This window comes from Brachycentrus maculatus, unplaced genomic scaffold, assembly GCF_059751285.1.
Source record: "Brachycentrus maculatus isolate JH-2025_06_01 unplaced genomic scaffold, ASM5975128v1 h1tg000404l, whole genome shotgun sequence".
Lineage (NCBI taxonomy): Eukaryota > Metazoa > Arthropoda > Insecta > Trichoptera > Brachycentridae > Brachycentrus > Brachycentrus maculatus.
In genome coordinates, this window is record NW_028281153.1 from 152,676 (window position 1) to 168,165 (window position 15,490).

At 26.7% G+C, this 15,490-nt stretch overlaps 1 protein-coding gene across 1 annotated transcript in view; it reads left to right on the top strand.

Moving 5' to 3' along the window:
* The first annotated feature begins 5,721 nt into the window (after window positions 1-5,721).
* LOC148302867 (allatotropins-like) overlaps window positions 5,722-15,490 on the top strand; it is a 100,149-nt gene continuing 90,380 nt past the window's right edge. The window contains exon 1 of the mRNA XM_088270927.1: window positions 5,722-5,884. The gene's annotated coding sequence lies outside the window, so the exon portion shown is untranslated. The remainder of the gene's footprint in view (window positions 5,885-15,490) is intronic.

The following is a 15,490-nucleotide window of genomic DNA, read 5'->3' on the forward strand; positions in this document are numbered from 1 at the left end:
ATTTGCTAAAAACATATATTTTGATCCTTTTCAGGCAGAAATTACCTTAAATTTACTAAAAACTTATATGTTGATCGTTTTCAGGCAGCAATTATCTTGAATTTGCTAAAAATATATATTTTAATCCTTTTCAGGCATTTATCATAAATTTGCTAAAAACATATATTTTGATCCTTTTCAGGCAGAAATTATCTTAAATTTACTAAAAACATATATTTTAATCCTTTTCAGACATAAATTATCTTAAATTTGCTAAAAATTTATATTTTGATCCTTTTCAGGCAGAAATCTTCTTAAATTTTCTAAAAATATATAATTTGATCCATTTCAGGCAGAAATTATCTTAAATTTGCTAAAATTTTATATTTTGATCCTTTTCAGGCAGAAATCATCTTAAATTTTCTAAAAATATATAATTTGATCCATTTCAGGCAGAAATTATCTTAAATTTGCTAAAATTTTATATTTTGATCCTTTTCAGGCCGAAATCATCTTAAATTTTCTAAAAATATATAATTTGATCCATTTCAGGCAGAAATTATCTTAAATTTGCTAAAAAAATATTTTTGTACCTTTTTTTCTGCCACGTTAATAAATTTTCCAAAAATCAAGCTTCGTTTGTCCTTTGAGGGTATTTTTATAGGATTTGTGAACTTAAAAGTATGGGTTCGATTCCCGAGGGAGATATCGACTCATTTTAGACGAAGCTTAAGAAAATAATATATGTTTATGGCAAAATCTATAATTTTTCATTATTTGCTTACAGATGTGTTCATTCTTTTTTGGAATATACATATTCTTATTTTTTCTCAGTTAAGGTCAAAAATGAGGTATCAAAAAAAGAATAAAATGATATTCTGATTATGAAAAAAATGGGATACTTCTGACTGCTGACTGCATTTGTTTTATTTGATTTTAATAATAATAATTTTCGATGATTTAAATAGCGCCAATTTTCGTAAAATACTACCTCAAAGGCAAAAGACAAAGATAATCATAAAATTATGATTTTGATAGATAAACATTTTTCAAAAAAGTTGTCAATATTAACAATATTTTTATGCAAGTGCTACAAAATTTAATATGTTAATATATGTTATATATATATATATATATATATATATATATATATATATATATATATATATATATATATAAATATATATATATATATATATATATATATATATATATATATATATATATATATATATATATATATATATATATATATATATATATATGTATGTATATATATATATATATATATATATATATATATATATATATATATATATATATATATATATATATATATATATATATATATATATATATATATATATATATATATATATATATATATATATATATATATATATATATATATATATATATATATATATATATATATATATATATATATATATATATATATATATATATATATATATATATATATATATATATAAATATATATATATATATATATATATATATATATATATATATAAATATATATATATATATATATATATATATATATATATATATATATATATATATATATATATATATATATATATATATATATATATATATATATATATATATATATATATATATATATATATATATATATATATATATATATATATATATATATATATATATATATATATATATATATATATATATATATATATATATATATATATATATATATATATATATATATATATATATATATATATATATATATATATATATATATATATATATATATATATATATATATATATATATATATATATATATATATATATACATATGCATACCTTAATAATATTGTCTATTATCATCATACATTTTAAAATCAAAATTATGTATTTTGAATTATTTAAGTCACTTTGTGTAAATGTCTATCCATTTTCAATTTTAAGACTACGTTTATTTGATGCAGTGCCCTATGCACCATTTGGGGAGCTGATAAGTATAAGGTTGAAGTTTTTTTTTTTGTAAATAATAATTTAAAAAAATGTACTTATTCCTATCTTATAAAGTAGATATAGCGATTTGGTTCTGAGACCAGAAATCTAAACAGATATCGCTCACTCCTTTCAAGAACGTCATAAATCAAAAATCGTCAATTATTAGTCGTGCATGTTTTCGGAACGCCCAGAAAATGTACTATATTCCAGCAAAAGCGATATACTTCAAACGTAATATTTACCCGCTACAGAGCAGAATGTGTTGTTTTTGCATTTTGAAGAAAATGTATTGTATAATTTCTTTTTTTAACTAACTAAATATTTTTCAAATGGAGGAAAAACCTTCAGGTTTTACCTTAAAAAATCTGTTGCACAGTAAAAAGTTTAATAAGTGGCTTGATATTTATTTTTAATACATTATATTCTTAAACATTAAAAACGTTCTCCTGAAAAATCAAGTTTTTTGATTTATGACGTTCTTGAAAGGAGTGAGCGATATGTAAACAACAAATGGGCAAGGTATTTTGTTTAAACAATCCCAATAGTCAGGTGAAACAGTGTATGCCTGAAAGGTTTTTCTAGTACTTTTTAAAATTTACGCAGTTCTGTGATATAAATTTACTCGAGACTTGGGAGAAACCACTAAACTCCCTTTTTTCTTAATCTGTAAAAATATACTTGTATCTCACATTTCTCATTATCATCACTCCCCAGATTATTGAAAGGTAAGTTAGAAAAATAAAAAAAATATTTTTTCTGTGTATATTCTAATTCAATTCAAACCCTTATCCGCACCCCAATGGTGCATAAGGCACTGCAGCATATAAACGCAGTGTTATCGTGATCGTTAACGCATGAAGGAAAGGTGATCAGCCCTCCGCGTCAGTGGTATTAGTCCGCGGTAATATTGAATTTTCGTCCGCCTCCGTAGTGTAAAGGTACTATAATGTTTATTCAATATTACCCTGGACTGGTACCTGAAGCGGAGGGCTGATCACCTTTCCTTCATGTGTAAAACGATCAAGATAACACTGCGTTTATATGAAGCAGTGCCCTATGCACCATTGGGGTGCGGATAAGGGTTTTATTATTATTATTTTATTATTATTAATATTGAATAAATATTACCGTGAAAAAATCACTGACATTTATTTTACCCACTTACGGTGAAAAATCACTTATATTTATTTGACCCCCCTCTGGGAATCGAACCCAGGACCTCCAGAACGGTAGCCGAGCGTGCTGACCATTACACTTCGGAGGCGGACAAAATATTGTAAAAAAAATATATATCCTTTAAATACATCCTTTATATATTTAAAAAAAAAAACGGCATGAGCAGACATGTGAACTCTCCGTTGGAATATATGCGACTTAACAAATGCTGGGTCTTAATCCGTTTCGATGAGAAATACATTTGATATATCCCGATTTATTCCAGCTCTGTTTATCCAGGTAGTTATAATAAACATTCCCGAAAAATCGTTTTCCCCCCTACACACCTTTCTTCCCATAATAATAAATACATACGTCGGATATTTCAGCTAAATCTAAAACAATCAAATACTTTTTTTTTATATGTTTTGTATTGCACAGCTATCGTTCGTTTGTGGACGATTCAGGGGGAAGTATGGCGAATTAATATATCGTAAAGAGTTTGGTATTATCCTCTATTTCGAAATCTGAAAATAAATTGAATTTATTTAATAGAAAAGGAATCGAATCCTTTTGTATTTAATTTAATCGTAGAAGACAATATGACTATCAAAATGTATCTAATTATGTGATATTAAATTTTTATCTAATTTAAATTATTTTACAACATTTTTAGCGTGTCCAAATGCTTGTTAACAAAACCTGGATTATCTCCAATTACAGGAGTTATTTTCATATTTTTTTGACATCTCATTAAAGATGAAGAAGAATATGGAAGTCTGAGCATTTACGGGGCTGACGACCGTCATAGGCTGGTTGTTACACGTGTGTAAAGTGATCACTTAAACCAGCCTATGACGGTCGTCAGCCCAGTAAATGCTCAGACTTCTTCATCTTTGATGAGATATCTTTGATAATATTTAAGGCAATTAAGATAATATTTATATTAAAAATGGCTAACTTTGTGGTTAGCCATTTTTACTTTAATATATTTTTTAATAAAAATGATATTAATATCAGTACATAACCACTCACCGAGATTTTTATGTCTATCAGTTTTGAGCCTTACACGTCTCTTCGTCAGGACAATCACTACAACAGCATGTAAATAATATTGCATGTCACCACCATAGACTCTATTCATACACTTACAGCTACACAAAATGTTTGTCATTTTTACTTTTTTTTTTTTTAAATGTTAGTAATATTAGTATATAACCACTCACCGAAACTTTTATGTCTACCAATTTCGAGCCTTACCCGCCTCTTCGTCAGGACAATCTCTACAACAGCATGCAAATATTACTACACGTCACCACCATAGCACTATGCACACACTTACAACTACACAAAATGTTTATCAAACTAAAATCGCATGTGATAGGCAGAGAGAATATAACTAATTTCATATGTTTAAACGATTGAGATATGCACGTTTTGATACTCATCGGCTGACATGCCTCAGGCTAGCTTTCCGATCCTGTTCATGCTCAAGTCAAAGGACGAAAATAAAACAAATAGTATTTTCAAATTAACAGATTAATTTTAAATTTTCAATATTGGTTTGATGTGGGTATCGTGACGCAAAAGTTTCATAGACATTTGGTATTTTAAAAGCATTATGCACTAACATTACGGTAAAGTAAAATTACACTGTCCTTATCATTCATCGCTTACTTTTTTAATAGGTTTTACACAAAGTGAACGATGAATGATAAGGAGTAGTAGTTTCATAGATATTTATTTTCCTCTCAAATCTTATTTATAAGAAGGATTTATTCATCCAAAAACAGTTTTTTTTTACATTTTGACATCTGAACATAGACTAAGAAGAAAATGGAAGTCATAGATGGCTATTACTGTGTAACGAGTTTGATAAATTTAAACAGAAGTAATAAAAATGAGTATTATGGTTGTCACTCACTTAACCAAGCCTATGAACGGTCGCTGTAAATAAGGTTCGCCTTGTAAATGCCCAGCTTTCTATATTCTTTTTATCTATGTTGAGATGTCAAAAAATAATGTAAAAATAACTCTATATATATATATGTATATATATATATATATATATATATATATATATATATATATATATATATATATATATATATATATATATATATATATATATATATATATATATATATATATATATATATATATATATATATATATATATATATATATATATATATATATATATATATATATATATATATATATATATATATATATATATATATATATATATATATATATATATATATATACATATATTTATAAATACACTTTCCCTATCCTTACTATCCCACCTATAGACAAGCGTATAAAAAAGAGGCTTTGTAGGTTATTCCTTTTTTTCAGTTTTATTAGACTGTATATATAATTTAATAGACCGCCATAAAGAATATATTTCAATATGGTAAAATTGAAGCAATTTTTTATTTATTTAAAACGTGATCTTCCGCAATCCCCGCTCGCCGGTGGGCGGGCCCCCTCCACTTTCTGCATCCGCCTGCGTATATATAAGGGCGGGAGCCGCCTCGCGTCCATTCTTCACTCACCCGCCGCGACGGTAGCCTGGACGCGAACCTGCCATCCCTCTAGCAACCCCCATATCCTTACCTGTTGACTTCGCCGAAATTCTCAAAATTTAAAATTTTTATTCAGTTGTCGGCCTAAGATTTTAGCGAGGGATAGTGTAGTTAAGAGGTGCATTCACATCTTCTTAAAAAATTGTAAGTACCAACCCTTATTTATATCTTTAATGTCTTTTTTTATTTTTTAATGTATACCTAAATAAACCTTGCAAAAATCTGTGAAATTTAATCACTATTAATTTTTTTATAAAAATATAAATATTTATTATTTACATATATATTTTAATTTCATACTATTTCTGTGAGCCTAAGCGGCTCATTATTAGAAACAGGTATCAAATTGTGGTAGAGTGGGTTCGATCCGAGAAACTCTGAGTCAAGAGTCCGCGACACTAACCACGGGACCACATTATTTACAATAAAGTATTTTGTTAAGGAAAAATAGGAACATCAATTAAATAAATTGGCGGAGGGCTGATCACCATTCCTTCATGTGATCACGATCAAGATAATACTGCGTTTATATGATGCAGTGCCCTATACATCATCGGGGGCGGATAAAGGTTTATAAAAAGGTTATTTGAAAAAAAATCATCTTAAATCCTCCTATTTATCAAACGACTAGCCTACTGGACTAGACTTAATATTATAAAGAAATAAATATATCAGGCAAATATATTTATAAATTAATAATTATATAACATATAAATGCATAAAATATTTTTCAAATATAACGGGAGTCAATTATTGGAAAGAATACTTATAATTATTAATTAATTTGTCACTTTGTGGTTTTATATTAACTAACTAACTAACTAACCATCACGCCGCTTCCCCGCAGGGGTAGGCAGAGAGAATAGAGCGCCACACCACTCTGTCCTTGCAAACATTCTCCGCCTCTTCCACGTTCATGCATCTCCTCATACATACCCGCCGATTGTTACGACTCCTAACCTGACCACTTTCAAGTATTTGGCATACCTGATCGTGCCATGTTTTTCTCGGTCTTCCTCTGCTTCTTTTCCCGCTAACATTCGCCTCATAAATTTGTTTTACCGTTCTTTCCTCACTCATTCGTTCTACATGTCCAAACCATCTCAACACACCTTTCTTAATTTTATCGATAATGCTTATCTCAGATTTGCATTCCTTCCTTATTTCACTATTCGTACATCTATCATACATCGTTTTGTATATATATATATATATATATATATATATATATATATATATATATATATATATATATATATATATATATATATAAATATATATATCCTTTTTGCGGTGTTTGAAAGTAACGCGGAAGGCATAAAAACACGCGTCACAATAGATTTTAAGAAATAGTGGTATTTACCAAGTAAAACTTAAATAAAAATAATTAAAATTTTGCTAAACAACTTTCACCCCGTGGATTATATATCAATATATTTTATACCAAGCGTCCCAACTGAGATGACGCATCTTTCACTTTTTATACAAAATACGATACAAACTGTAATGCTTAGACTTTATATTTAAAAACAACAAAAGATTTTTCTCATTTAGTCATTATAATTGTAACCTGTTGTTAATTATACCCCTAAGGGTATCAGTCCTTTTTTATTCGCACCACATCTGCCTGCCAGCGGTTTCGAATTTAAAATGTTTAAATATTGTAAGAACACAGAGATTTTGAATATATTAAAGTCTGCGAGTATATTTCTTAGTATGGTGTAAGACAACACATTGTTTGTGGAACAATATTATCATGTATAATATTATATGGTACATCCTAAAGGATACAAGAGTATGTACATATGAATATAAAATATGAAATAAGAGTTTCTTATGTAATGAAGAATACCAGGAAGAGAATTAAAAAAATTAATACAGAAACATGTAAAATTCATATAAAAATGAGAAATAAATTCTGTATAAGTATGAATAAGACGAATGTAAATGAAGATTACGAATAATGAAATGAAATAAAGAGAACTAATAAATAAAAAATAAGATCATTAATTTATTAAAAACATCTCTTGTTCATCTTCTTCAAACCCTCATCCACATCTGATGGTGCATAGGGCACTGCATCGTTGAATAAATATTAGAGTGAAAAATCACTTGTATTTATTTGATCCCACCGTTGAATTGAATCCGGGATCTAACCACGCCAAGTAAATGTTTTGTATTAAGGTAAATATTAGTTCAATGCTAATATTTGTATTAATAGAAATCAATTCATTCAAATTGTGACTTAACCCTTAGCAACCCAACGTCGAGTATGGCTCGACGTCATATTAACTACGACAACTTCTATGTCGAGTTTGGCTCGACTTTAAATGCTAATATTAAAAAAAAAAAAATACAACAAACCAACCATCACGCCGCTTTCCGCAAGGACAGGCAGAGAGAATAAAACTCCACATCAATCTTTGCAAGCAATCCTCGTTTCTTCCACATTTATGCATCTCCTCATACACAAACGCTGATTATTCCGACTACCGACCTGACCACGACCAAGTATTTGAAATAATTAATCGTGCCAATTTTTTTTCGGTCTTCTTCTGCTTTTATAACCAACCACATTCGCCTCACAAATTTATTGAAATATTCTCTCTTTACTCATTCCATTCACATTACTTAAATCATCGCAACACAACCTTCTTAATTTTAACTATAATTTTAATTCAATTCAACTTATTCAAATATTAATATAAATATACAGCACAAACAAACATTTAAGGCGACTACATTAAAAACATAAATTAAAAACTAAGCAAGAAGACTGTTGTTAAAGGTGTAGAAGAATCTCCTTCAGACACATGAAACAGATCAATATCCAATGAGATATTGTTCAACATAGCGGTAGCTCTTCCTACAGGCATAACCATCGGCAGGTTGGTCCTGTGTATAGGAATGTGTGTGTCTTTCTTTATATCACTTTTGCGGTTAAAATAAATGATATTTTAACCTATCAAAGGTAAAAATACCAATCCCAGCGCACATATAAAAACACTGTAAAATTTGTATTCGTTCACATTCGTCTGAGAGATAAAAAATAATATTTAAGGCTTAGATCCCAACCGTTCAACTCAGAATGCAATCGGCCGTGCTCAGAGCTGCCCAAATGTTCACGCTCAATAAAAAAGTGAATATGACATTTTTTTTTTGTTTTTGTATACAGAAAAAATATATTTACATATTTTTTAACTCATTTCCTTTCCATAACTTTTTTATATTTTAAACCATATAATTATTTCGAAGAAAAACTTAAATTTTCACTGCGAAAACGGTGTTTTAAGAAAATGTTACCTAGATTTAGAATAAATAAAGTCGCGACTTTACGAATGCTGGCACTTTAAATTGTCTTTTTCATGTTGTTTTTTACATACATACATTTAACATATAAATACTTGCCCTTAAATAAATAAATACCCTTATTTAAATCATAAAAAAAATACTACTAAAAAGGGAAATATTTGTGTTTTTATTATTTACACAAATGTTTAAATTTTATACTATTTCTGTGAGCACAAGCGGCTCATTATTAGAAATAGGTATCAAATTGTGGTAGATTGGGTTCGAACCGAGCACTCTGACTTAAGACTCCGCGACACTAACCACGGGACCACAACCCGACACAATTAGTCATTGATTTAAAAGTAACCTTAAATATAATTTAATTTACGGAATGCCTAGTGTTAAAATTAATTACTTTACTAATCAATTATGTACCGTGATTAAAACGAATGATTTGTGTATTGGTGTATTTCATTTACATATTTATCAACATTTCACATCCCTTAATTTGTGCACCAAATTGAGAGTTCATATATTAACAGTAATTTGAAATTGTTTACCGCCTATACCGACGGAAGTGTATTGTGCAATCACGTAAATAAACGATATGTTAATTTGAGTACAATGTTTTCAATATGAATTTGAAATTTTCAACGTAACATTAGTTTTGAAAGTATGAAAGTTTGATACGATCATATCTTACAACGATTGAAGAAACTTTTGGTTAATGAGCTTTTCATAACTAACCCTTATGTCAACCGTATATATATATATATATATATATATATATATATATATATATATATATATATATATATATTTATATATAAATATATATATATATATATATATATATATATATATATATATATATATATATATATATATATATATATATATATATATATAATATAAATATAAATATATATATATATATATATATATATATATATATATATATATATATATATATATATATATATATATATATATATATATATATATATATATATATATATATATATATATATATACATATATATATATATAAATATATATATATATATATATATATATATATATATATATATATATATATATATATATATATATATATATATATATGTATATATATGTATATATATATATATATATATATATATATATATATAAATATATATATATATATATATATATATACATATATATATATATATAAATATATATATATATATATATATATATATATATATATATATATATATATATATATATATATATATATATATATATATATATATATATATATATATATATATATATATATATATATATATTTTTTTTTTTTTTTTTTTAAATATATTTATACATATAAATATTTATTTATTTATATATACATGTAAATATAAACTAAAATGTAAAAATAAGTTTAATATATAATCTTACAACTCTTAAAGTAATTCACCGATTGCTTAGAAATTTGTACACAACGTTACATACAAATTTTACAGTGTTTTTATATGTGCGCTGGGATTGGTATTTTTACCTTTGATAGGTTAAAATATCATTTATTTTAACCGCAAAAGCAGCGACATCTTTTGAATGGTATGTATATATTTATACATAAATAAAATATAAATATATATATATATATATATATATATATAATATATATATATATATATATATATATATATATATATATATAAATATATATATATATATATATATATATATATATATATATATATATATATATATATATATATATATAATGATAGATATTTCTTTCATTTCAACCAGACTGAGCCAAAGCAATGCGTGGCCAGATACAGCTAGTTGATTATATTAACAAAAATAATAATTTAAGATTATTTATTTGGCGATATTTTCGAAAAACACTGCCTCAGGGCGCTTCGCTGGGATGTTATTATATTATATTATAAATCATACATTGTTTATTCTTGGTCAAATCAATAGTAAAGTCAAAGTTTATTTTCCTTTGGGTAGAGTGTCAGATTGCCTGGACGACTTTGTTTATACATAGGATCATTGATATGCTCCCACTCCTACCACAATTTGATCATTTAATATACATCTAATTAAAATGTAACTTTGTTTTAAAATCACCATAAATATTTTATTATAACTCAATTAATTAATCAGTCTTGATAAAGAAGCGGTTAGCTTCGAAACCGGTAGACATTATAATTAAGTTGTAATAAAATACTTATAATGATTTTAAAACAAAGTAACATTTTAATTACAAAATGGAAAATCACAAAGTTAGTGCTTTAAATATAAATTATATTTTAATATCCATTTATTTCTAATAATGATTCGCTCAGGCTCACAGAAATAGTATGAAATTTAAGTATTTTTGTAAATTATAAAAACACAAATATTTCTCCTTAAAAAAAAGAGTACCAGATGTTTAAACAAAAAACGAAATGAAAATTGAAACTTTCAATTTTTAATTCTGAAAAACTTCGATTCTCTTCATAAATTAAAGAAATAAAATGATTTGAAGTCGAATATTTCACAAATTAAAGCAAAACAATTATTTGAAGTCATAAGAATGGTGGAATTTACTTAACAATTCACCTTCAAGGGAAATATACAATATTAACAATTACATTCGGCCGAAAGTATGTTTAAAAAGAAATAAGATATTTAATTGTTTTCATCTTCCAATTCGTAATTTCAATTATCCCTCAAGACAGTGGTTCTTAACCGGTGATCTGCGGAGCACTGGTGGTCCGCGAGCTCGTTGAAAGTGCTCCGCGAAATTGTGAAAACCAAAATGTAATGTTGGCTCATTTATTGTGCGATTTAAGTTGCAAATACAATATTAATTTTGACATCTCATCAAAGACGAAGAAGAATATGGAAGTCTGGGCATTTACGGGGCTGACGACCGTCATAGGCTTAAGTGATCGATTTACACACGTACAATATTCACCAATTCTACCCATTATTGACAACCACACTACTCAATTTTTTTTAAATTACCTAACGTCCAAGTGACTCTAGCCACGGCTTATGCAACACCGTTTATTATGTCTCTACTCAGGCTTCAACTTTATAAGTTTCATAGCCTATGCCTACTCGTGAGTGGATTTACTCTTTATGTTTAAAGTTACTATAATTTCATGTAATTCATGAGTGAAAATTTTAGGCAAAAACACTCGCAACACACACTACTCAAATTTTTGGAAGTTCTAAATATATATGAACCAATTTTGAAACATTGTTCTTGAATCACTAGAAATTCACTGGATACATCTATTGGTGAGATAAAAGAAGCTTTTTACTAAGCAGAAACTCTTATTAGTATGTGAGGTCCGAATCCTGGATTAAAATCACACACATGTGAAAAGCCAGAAAATATCATTTTCATTTTTATTATTTAAGCTAATAATTTGACCAGATAATTTATTTATGTCAAAAGATGAAAATGTCAAAAGATGACAGCTTTTAAAGTGGCAGCTGCCCAGATAGCGGGATATTCAAAATGAAACCTCTTATTGGAAAACCCTATACATAAATAATGAGAAAATTATATTTGCAACTCTTAAAATGTTGCATATATAATGGTTAGATGGCAACACCCTTGCAAAGAGAAGCTGTGTGCGCCCACCTCACAACAGTGGTCAAGATATCTTTGATTCTATATCATCTTACTTAGAATAATGGAAAATATCATGGGATTTATAAGTAGGAATTTGTACAGACGGTGCTCCATCAACGGTTAGTTCATTGAAAGGATTTATGACCCTTGAATAGTGAACCTGGGCTTCAGCAATATGGATGAAGAAATGACAAAAGCTATATCAAATATCAGACCTAATTTCGCTGAAAATTGTAAAAGCCGATAAGCTCAGGAGTCACATGAAATAAACTTTATAAAATAAAACAACTTTATTTTTACTACTTTTTTATTGGTACACTTTATCTAACCGGTTTCGACAAGAACCTTGTCATCATCAGGGTTTATGTACTAAATTCTAAAAATTTAAAATACTCATCGTTAATTACCTTTCCCTTACCAAAAACTTCCACGCACTCCGTACACCATATGAAAATATGATTTAAAAAACTCCTAAATGTTGTTTTATTGTGCATTGCGTAGCAAATATTTGCTAATGTTTTAGAATTTAGTACATAAACCCTGATGATGATAAGGTTTTTCCAAAACCGGTTGGATAAAGTGCACTAATAAAAAAGTGGTTAAAACAAGGTTGTTTTATTTTATAAAGTTTATAAAAACATAAATACATTCAAGAAATCACATGAAATAATTTGCGCCGCAAAAAGTTTTGTTGGAGTATTTTTGTTTTTATATATTTTTTATTTCAATTAAAATTGCAACTTCTCTGTAATAAAACACTTATTTTATTTTTAATAAAAGTCGTCTTTGTATGTCTTTGTATAGTTTTGGTTCACCGCGAATATTCTTATGATCAAAAGTGCTCCCTGACTATAAAAAGGTTTAAAGCCACTGCCTAAAGGTCAAGTTTCTTAATATCCAGGTAAGCAATCAAAGGCATTTAAAAAGTTATTCAGTTTCCTTTTAAAAGCGAGTGTAAACATTTTTCGAAAGTACCTGAAATATTAGCTAAAGGTGCAAACAAGCTACGAGTAGATAATCAATTTTCTAAGGTAAACAAAAATTAAGATTTATGTAGAAAGAGCGTTCGTTTATACCGGGTATAGCCCCTAGGTCAATCTTGGTTCTATTTTTGGTCGATTTTGCGTCAAACACCGACCAAATTATCTATCGAAACTCTAGAAGGCTCAATTCTCAAATTTTATTGAAAACTAACATTGATCTTTTCAAAAAGATGTATTTGAGCGAATTTGACAAATGATTTATTAAATTAGTGACGAAAGTATCTCAATATTTTTATAAAAAACAGTAGTTTTCATTATTTTATAAATAAAAAAGATTACAAAAACCTCGATTGACTGATATTGAAGCAGTTTGTCATCGATTTTTTTTTAAAGTAATCGTTCAATCAAAGTATGCACAACAAGAAAACAGAAAATATGTTAAATCATTCTCCATATTTAGATATATACATACAAACACATATGTACATTCAGATAAATGTATATTTATATATCTATATCTTTATATATATATATATATATATATATATATATATATATATATATATATATATATATATATATATATATATATATATATATATATATATCTAAGGTTTTCGATACATTTATGAATTATGGCCGATTGTTATGCCATCAGTTGAGCAATTCTTGAAGTATTAAGCTTATTCCTTACGAACCGTATACGTTGTTTTATTATACCATATAGTCATATACTAATATTATTTTAACATTAACTATATAATTTATTTAAAAAAATATACACATATTTTTTTTGTAGAGATACAACAAGCCACCTTGCGTGTCTTGTCGGTGGAGTTCTTTTTACATACGTTTTTTATTTTAATTTTATTGATTTTATCTATTTTAACCATACACACAACAAATAAAGAAAAAAAACTGTTTTACAATTTTCATAGAATTAACTGTAGATAATTTACCTATTCCTTTGGTTTGCCTTTGTTCTATATATTATTTTGATCTCTTACCTCCGTTGGCAACAAATTAAAAATGTAAGTTATGTTAGTATAATAATAGTAATAATCTAAAAAAAAATAGTAATATTGTTTTGTTATATGATAATTCCAAATCAAAAGTTGAAGCTGGAAATAATTATAAACTGAGAAAATCCAACAAATACAATCATAATCGGAAAAGCGAAAATATTACGATTACACATAAGTCACATCTCTAATTTATTATTCGTTTCTCAGTATGTGTTTAGGACAGTACTTTGTGATATCTATTCTACGTATTATATATTTTTTTGTAGTGCTTTCGACATTTTCTTATTTCAGATGTTACAAAGAGAAAATAAAACAAGATTTTTGGATATTTTTCTTGGATATTTATCCGCACCCCAATGGTGCATAGGGCACTGTGTCATATTAACGCATTGTTATCTTAATCGTTTACACATGAAGGAAAGGTGATCAGCCCTCCGCTTCAGGTACCAGTCTATGGTAATATTGAATAAATATTACAGTGAAAAAATCACTTATATTTATTTTGCCCCCCTTGGGAATCGAACCCGGGACCTCCAGAACGGTAGCCGAGCGTGCTGACCATTACACTACGGAGGCGGACTCTATATATATATATGTATGTGATATATATATATATATATGTATATATATATATATATATATATATATATATATATATATATATATATATATATATATATATATATATATAAATATATATATACATATATATATATATATATTTGAACACAGTAAGCAATTAATAATTTTAGATGAAGCTTTTATAATATTACTCACACCGTCTTTTACACGTGTAACTTTCACCATTTTTCCTACGATT